Source organism: Mus caroli, chromosome 10 (genome assembly GCF_900094665.2).
Source record: "Mus caroli chromosome 10, CAROLI_EIJ_v1.1, whole genome shotgun sequence".
NCBI lineage: Eukaryota > Metazoa > Chordata > Mammalia > Rodentia > Muridae > Mus > Mus caroli.
This window is the reverse complement of record NC_034579.1, coordinates 64,801,522-64,810,074: the sequence shown is the minus strand read 5'-3', so window position 1 is coordinate 64,810,074 and position 8,553 is coordinate 64,801,522. Positions and strand designations below refer to the sequence as shown.

Below are 8,553 nucleotides of genomic sequence, written 5' to 3'. Positions count from 1 at the left end.
ATAGGGGAATGCCAGGGCCAAAAGAATGGGAATGGGTGGGTAGGGAATTGGGGGGCGCTATGGGGGACTTTTGGGATAGCATTGGAAACGTAATTGAGGAAAATATGTAATAAAAATATTAAAAAAATAAATAAATAAATAAATAAATAAAAAATGCCCAGGCATAGAATAAAAAAAAAAAAAAAGAAGACTTGAATATGCCCAGGAACCCTAGAGAAGCTGTGGCTGGTTATGTAGTGAACCTGTACATAGTAGCAGATAAAGATCCAGGGAAATGAGAAATGCAGAAGTGAGGGAAAACAGATAAGAACAGCAGAGTTGCCCCCTTGTTCATGTTTGTGTCAATGGAAACAAATGGGCCATGTCCTACATGCAAGAGTATAAATGGCAGAACCAAAGGCACAGGGCAGATTACCTTCTTCCTACCTCTTGGCATTTATTCATGAGAAATATGTATGTGTATGCTCATAGAAAGGCTTACCCAGAAAGATTCATCAAAGGTGGACTTGCAACAGCCTCTAAATAGAGTCCACCCTCAAGCAGAGGTAATCAGGATGCTACCAGAGTGTTCACTTCAATGACCGTAAGTCAGTGGACATTAAAACAGAATACCATGTCAAAATATCAATCTGTGCCATTGAGTCTGAACTTAGCAAATACTGACTAATTGATCTCTACACTGAAGGCCCACAGATTCTGAAAGGCTGAACTCTTCACTCTCGGCATCATCAGATGCAAGTTCAGGTTCCACTTCTTGCATTACCCAAAGCAGGTCATCATTTCACCATCCCTGCATCTCTACAAAGAAAAAAAAAAAAAACAAAAACAGCAAACCAGAGATGCCTGAGGTCCTTACAGTCTATGGGCATTTGCAAATGTACCTTGAAAAAAGGACTTGGGTGGTTTAGGAGATTTGGGGCAAGGTTGCCAATTTCAATTTTAAAAAGAGATTGAAATCGTACAGATACTGAAAGCTGACACAGTATTTTTGACTAACACAGCCAGTAAACACAAAGCCAGTAAGCTCCTTGGCGAGCAAGTGCTTTCTGTTGGAGACAGCTATCAAGTGTGCTGTTCTGTTGATAGAAGAAGAGGGTGATGCTCAAGGGGCAAAGTAGAGAGACCGTGACTTATCTGCATCCTAATTGCCCCGAGGAAATACCTCATCTGCACACTACTGTTTTCCATGTGTTGACAGTTTTACCAAATTTTAATCGATATGCGGGGAACTTCAGGCTTTAAAGTAGATAATTTTATGGCATGATCTATGCTGTCTGGGTGCATATGTTCTATGTGACCATGAATCTATTACACAGTTAAGATAATGACTCTGCACAGTACTCCCCTAAGTTAGACTGTGGTTCTTGGTCATCACCCCCTTCCTCCCTGCCTCCCCTGTTGCTAGTGGTTACCAGGCAACCGGTGAGGTGATTTGCTCTTTGTCACTGTGCGCTCATTTACATTTCCTAGGCTTGTATGCAAATAGGATTATAAGGCTGCATCTCCTTTTGCCATTTGTTTAAACCGATCAACTATTCTCAGAGTCCTTGGGGAAGCGCATGCATGCATCAAGTTCATTCCTTTTATTACTAACTAGTATTCCATCGAATGGGGCCTGGCATGGTTTGCTTAGTGATTCATGAACATGAGGTGGACTCTGTTTTGAGGCTGTTGCAAGTCCACCTTTGATGAATCTTTCTGGGTAAGCCTTTCTATGAGCATACACAAGCATATTTCTCATGAATAAATGCCAAGAGGTAGAAAGGCTAGATCACATCCAAATTGTGTTCCTTGTAGACTGCTTCTTTTAGATAACACTAGCAACACAAGTTTTCTTTGATATTATAATTTATTGATCTTTGAATAAGATCCTTAGCTCTGAAATCTACTTAGTGTGACTGTAACACACAACACTGATAATTTTACTCTCCAATTTACTTGTGCCTTTCAGTGTGATAGGGCTCTTATCCATGTCTTTTTATTCAAAATAATAACTCTGCTTTGACTTTGACGTGTTTAGATCATTTGCACATCGTGAGATTGTTATTATACCAAACTTTAAATATTTCATTGTTTTTTTTTCTTGTTGCATATCCTCTTTATCCATCCTTGGTTTTTTTTTTTGGTTTTGTTTTTGTTTTTTCTGACTTCTTTTGGATAAACTTGTTTTCTTGTTTTAGGAAGCTCCCTGAGGTTTATAATAAACATCTTTAACTCAGAGGAAACTAACTTTAAGTGATAATTTTACCTTTTCTCATGAACCATAAGAACCGCACAGTCCTTGATTTTCATCTCTGCTCTTGGTTTTTATACAGTCCTTACACCATCTGCCTCCACATACGCTACAACTCTGCATCCTTCCTCTGTTCATATTACATTGTAAAATTCCCGGGAGATGTCTGAGTCCGACGGCAGGACTTTCTCACCTTTATGTCTAAGCAAATTTTCAGGTGTTCTTCACGTGTGCCTGAAGGACTCCTCGGACTCCTTCTACAAATGCAAGGTGACCTGTGTTAAACCCTTCCCACCTTTCAGTGCTGGACCAAAGCTTCATGTTACATTGTGTTGAAAGATGCCTTCATTGGGTACAGAATTCTAGATGGGCAGGCTTTGCTGCCAGCCGGTCCTTTAAAAGGTTGCTTTGTTTTGTTTCCAGTGGTGGTGTTTTGGACAAGATATTGGATATCATCTCTGTCCTTAAACTTATGAAAATTTCTCTCATTGTGACTGATATTTATTGTTTATGCCATGCATTGGTACTGTATTCTTCACATTCTTCCTTCTGAGGGCGTCCAGGGTTTCTTAGCTGTTGTTTGTTTGCTGTTTCCAGACAGTGTCTTGTTATGAATGAAGCCCAAGTTAGTCCTACCATCGAGACCCTCCCTTCTCAGCTCCCATCCCACTAGACTACAGCCATGTGTAACGGGTGTGGTTTACAGGATCAACGTTTTTGTCTTCGTTGCTGGGAGTAGAACCCAGAGCTTATGGCACCATGGAACAGGTAGGTGGTCCAACCCCAGGTTCTTGACTTTCTTGACGGGTTAAAGTTTTCTTGAATTGGAGAGCCTTTGTCTGTTATTCCCCAACTATACTTTTTTGTAGCCTCCACTTTCCTTCACGAACTCAAGCACAGACTTGGTCGTTCTGAGTTGCTGTACTGGTTTCCCTGTTCTTCTTATAGTCTGGCCTCTTACCCTCTGTCTCATTTTAGACATCTGTTGTCATGTCTCCAAGTTCACTGACCTTCAGAAACACTTAATGTGCCATCAACTCTGCTACATAAAACATATATTTAAATAAATATAAATATAGTATATATTTATAAATATATTTATAACATTTATATATTATATATTATAAATATATATTATACATTTTTAGTATATGATATATAAGGCACATATGTAACATACATGCATGTGTGTATATATGTGTGTGTGTGTGTGTGTGTGTGTGTGTGTGTGTGCGTGTATGTTTCATGTCTATGATAGATCCTCTAATTTTTGCTTCTGATGTCTGATTGGGTCTTTCTGTTTGTTGCGTCTCTATTCACATGTTCAACATTTCTTCTAGCTTTGAAAATAGGCAATAGAATTGCAATGCTCTCATGCTCTGTCAGTTGGTTCTCACACATCTTTTAACTGCGGATTAAATTGGCTTGATAGGATTTTCTCCTCTTCATGGTGTTACTGGATACTGAATGCTTCAGGACGGATCTCAGACACTGTATATTTTGTCTGACCAGGTGCTATAACATGAATGTTTGTAGTTTATTCTAATACAATACAATCGGCTTCCCTGCTGACCCCCCAGACCACTCTTTGAACCTCTCCTTTCCAGCACTCTGCCCAGCTCCACAACACAAGGATTTCTCTGGCTCTGCTCTTAAGGTTTCTCTTCACTGTGGGTTGGCCTGGAAACTCTTGAGGCACTGACCAAGCTTGTTTAGTTACTACATCTAGGCTCTTTGTTTCCGAATCTAAATAAACAAATGTCTTTACTTTGATAGGTTAGCTGTTCAGGCAAGAGGTTAAATTCAATTCCTGTTAATTTCTCCTTGTTAGAACCCTAAGTCTGGAAAGAATGTTTTAAAGAGTAATCTAACTATACTTAGAAAAGAGGGTAAAAAGACAGAAATCACTGGGATAAAAGTTTCAAAGCATTTGGATGGCAGGAATAGTCCTAATGAGTTTGAGTGGATGAATTTTTGAATATACAAATAAAAAAAACATTATAATAGCACAGGTTTTTATATCCAACTTGCAGAAAAGCCAGAAAACAGCTTTAAGAAATATATTATTTATAAGTGTGCCTTATAAATTTCTTCACCGCATCAGTCCTTTTACACAATCTCCATGTCAACTATAAAAGCAAAAGCATCATTCTGGTCCTGGAAGTTGGCTTACTTTTAGAACACGTGACCATCCCCTGTGCCCTAATTTAGCTGGGCTGATCTGTTTACTGTGCTTCCAGTAACTTCCATCTGAGAGGAACTGTGGGTGGCAACCAGGCTCTGAATGCCTTTCTGTGAGAAGAGGCATGTCTTTTGTGGCTCGTTCAAGTGATCGTTTCTGCTGTGAATTTTAAATAGAACAATCATTTTGATTGCTCTGCTAAAGTCTGACTCAGTGAGCCTGCAAAAGCATTTCTCTCTTCATAGAATCCTAAACAAATCTCAGGATTCCACCAGATGTTTTCAGGAGGAATTTTTTTTTTTTTTTTAAAATGCCAGGGGTTTCACTGTGACTCCTTTACCACAAGCCATGATCTACGGGCATGGAAAAGACTTAACAGGATGCCAGAACATAAGGCCACATTCAAATCAACTCTTGAATTTTAGTTGGATTTCGTTTTCTATTATTTTCCCTTCCCCTTTGCGAAATGCTTTTCTGATTTTTCTCCATTTTACAAAGAATCTGTGATATTTAAGTTTCTTATGGTACCTCAAATTGTTGTTCGCTACATGTAAACAGCAATCTGTTTACTGTAGATGGCTGACCTACTTTGAGGGCAAAGGTTTCATCTATAGCAAGAAGAGACTCCATCATAGCCTGGTGGGATGCTAAGACTAGAAAGACCCTAGAGATTGCCTAGTCCAGAGGAGACAAGCGTCAGGCATAAGGGGCCTCATTCCTGCCCCTTGTGTAACTTATCAGGAAACATTCTCCTACCACAAAACGATGAAGCTATCTCAGATCAGGACCCCAGGCAGTCGGTGATAGTCAAGGTAGGACTATAAAATTCTAGCAGGTCTCAGCCCTCCATCGACTCCACCTCCTCAAGGATCAAGGATCTATATGGAAGAGGAGGCAGAAAGATCGTAAGAGCCAGAGGAGATGGATGACTCTATGGAAACAGTATGTTCCAGACATAACAAGGCTGGTGCATATACAAACTCACAGAGTCTTGGGCTGGCACATGCAAGACCTGCACACGTTCAAGGCAGAGAGGCTCACAGCACTGAAAAGGAAAAGTAGACATGGGGTACTACCCCTAGCTAAGACGATAACTACAGTTGATACCCTCTGGTAAAGGGAAAGATCAGTTTCCTCCAATGGTGGATCACCAGGTATATCGACCACCCTCCAGGGCAGGCCCCATACCCAGGAGTACTTGGCTTAACACAAAACAAACTCAATGGTATTTTTGTGGAGTTTTTTTTTATTTGTTTTACCGTTTTGGTTGTTGTTGTTGTTGTTTGGTTGTTTTTTGGTTTTGTCTTATTGGTCCTTTGATTGTTTATTTTGATTTTCATTTTTATGAGGTTTTATTGTTTGTGTGTGTGTGTGTGTATGAGAGAGAGAGAGAGAGAGAGAGAGAGAGAGAGAGAGAGAGAGAGAGAGAGAAAGAGAGAGAGAGTGTGTTTTCTGGAGAGAGAACTTGGTAGGGAGGAAGATGGGTGGAATTTTTTATTTAACACATATTATATGAAAAAAAATTTTTTTAAATCTTAGCCAGGCATGGTAGCATATCCTTGTAATCTCAGCTATAAAGGAGACTGAGGCAGGAGGATTGCAACTTAGACTTCATCTTTTTTTTTTTTTTTTAAGAAATTTTTTTTGGGAAAGGCCGGGGAAACTGCTTGGTGGTACAGTGCTTGCCTGGCATGTGCCAGGCCTGGGTTTATCTCTATAATTGAGGATTTTAAAAAAATCATAGTAGCCATTAAGAATGAAGTCACCTGGTGGCACACGCCTTTAATCCCAGCACTTGGGAGGCAGAGGCAGGTGGATTTCTGAGTTCGAGGCCAGCCTGGTCTACACAGTGAGTTCCAGGTCAGCCAGAGAAACCCTGTCTCGAAAAAAACCAAAAAAAAAAAAAAAAATGAAGTCACTCTCTTAATTTTATAGATCTGGGAACTGAGGCTTCCAGTTTGTTGTAGCACTAGTAATGGGACCAAATGTCTGTCTGAGCACAGTCCTTCTGGAATTTTCCTGCAGTCCTGGGGCAAATATATTTGTGTGAGACAGGATCATAGAGCTGTCAGGAAAAGAAGGCAGTGTCTTTTACTCTGTCCTTGTAGCCAGACCGAGTTTAAGTATGAAAAGGCTTTTTAAAACAAAAACAAAAAACAAAAAACAAAAGAAGAAATGCATATTTTCTTTCCTTTAAATAATTTTTCACGCAAGTCCACAGCACATGTTGAGCCTTGCCTCCCATTTTGAGCCTCATTCCATCAGACCTCTTCCTTACCTAAATATTGCCTTCATTTCATGCCCTATGCGTGCAGATGATACAATCTGGTAAATCTGGAATCCCTCAATGAGAGAGAACATGAGACTTATCTTTCTGAGAGTTGCTTGGTTTACTCATTAGGGTTATCAATGCTATTCACGAGAACAATACTTTTCTTAAAACAAACAAACAAACAAACAAAAACACACCAAAAACTTGCCTTTTATTTTTATTATTATTACCTTTAATCTTTTGTTTTTATAGTATAGTTGTTATCCCTCTCCTGGTCCACCCTCCGACAGTTCCTGATCCCACCCCCACCCCAGTCTCTAAGAGGATGTCCCCACCCACCCTACCAGGCCTCCATGGGGTCTCAAGTCTCTTGAGGGATTATAAGCCCAGTTCCCCTTTGGTAAAGTTACCCAGTGGCATACAGCACCTATGATGGTTTTTATATGCTTGGCCCAAGGAGTGGCACTATTTGGAGGTGTGGCCTCATTGGAGTAAGTGTGGCCATGTTGGAATAGGTGTGTCACTGTGGGCATGGGCTTTAAGACCCTCATCCTAGCTGCCTGGAAGTTAGTCTTCCACTTGCAGCCTTCAGATGAAGATGTAGAACTCAGCTCTGCCTGCACTATGCCTGCCTGGATGCTGTCATGCTCCCACCTTGATGATAATGGACTGAACCTCTGAACCTGTAAGCCAGCCCCAATTAAACATTATCCTTATAAGAGTTGCCTTGTTCATGGTGTCTGTTCACAGCAGTAAAACCCTAACTAAGACAGAATCTTTTTTCCATTTTCTGATTTTTGCTTATCCGGCTCTACACCCAACCAGAGGAGGTAGATATATATTTCTGATTCATTAGACGTTTCCAAAATATGAGAATTCCTTTTCTCAGTTCTTGACACCTGTAGTTGCTTCGGTATATATAACCTGTCAGTACATATTGAATACACTGGAAAACAAATTGCCCTAGGGAGAAGGAACCATTGCCAAGAGCTCGCACAAGTCTCAATGGATTACTCTCGAGAAAAATTTGTGATAAAGAAAACTCAAAAGAAAAAGCACATGAGAAAGGATGGATGTTAAAAATAAGTCTAGGGCAGCAAATAACAACGGCAACGCTAAAGATGAGAATTTAGTGAGCTCTACCAGGTCTTTCTGGTGAGATGAAATTTTAAACCCCAAATAATCCCTAATCCCTTGACTAGATCCAGGCAACATTCTATTTTTAACTCAGCTGAACCCATTCCTTAGAAACCCTCTCCCTTATCCAAAATGGTTGACCAATGATGGAAATAAATATCTACAAGAAAAACATCTGTTATGTGTGGTGCTACTGGTAGGCCTTTTATGTGCAGCACACCTCAGTGTGCATGCAGGTCTCATAGGATATAGTTTTCTACTATCTTCTCTTGATAAGTAAGTAATGAGTCATTTAGGTGATCCCATTTGTGCTGTTTCTGGTGACTGTACCCTTGTCTTGTTTCTGATATCCATATATTCCCAAAGCCACTGGCTTGATTTTTGTCAGGACAGTCCTTTCTTTTAAAAACTGCCACGTAAATTCTGATGCCACAGGCCACATTTTTAGATTGGCTTATTTCACTTACCCAGAATGCATTGGGAATTCCTCCGTGGTTTTCACGCATCAGGAGTCTATTCCTATTTTCTACTGAGTAATAATTGTCCACTATTGAGATTTATGGTAGTTGGCTTAACCATTCACTTGCTGAAGGAAATTTGGGTTGTCTTCAGTTTGAGGCAACTATTAATATGCTACTTGTACTGGCTAGTTTTGTGTCAACTTGACACAGCTGGAGTTATCACAGAGAAAGGAGCTTCAGTTGAGGAAATGCCTCCATGAGATCCAAC

At 40.1% G+C, this 8,553-nt stretch overlaps 1 long non-coding RNA gene across 1 annotated transcript in view; it reads left to right on the top strand.

Moving 5' to 3' along the window:
* Positions 1-1,622: 1,622 nt before the first annotated feature.
* Positions 1,623-8,553, top strand: part of LOC110303732 — a 53,332-nt gene continuing 46,401 nt past the window's right edge. The window contains exon 1 of the long non-coding RNA XR_002378953.1: positions 1,623-1,702. This is a non-coding gene — a long non-coding RNA (uncharacterized LOC110303732). The remainder of the gene's footprint in view (positions 1,703-8,553) is intronic.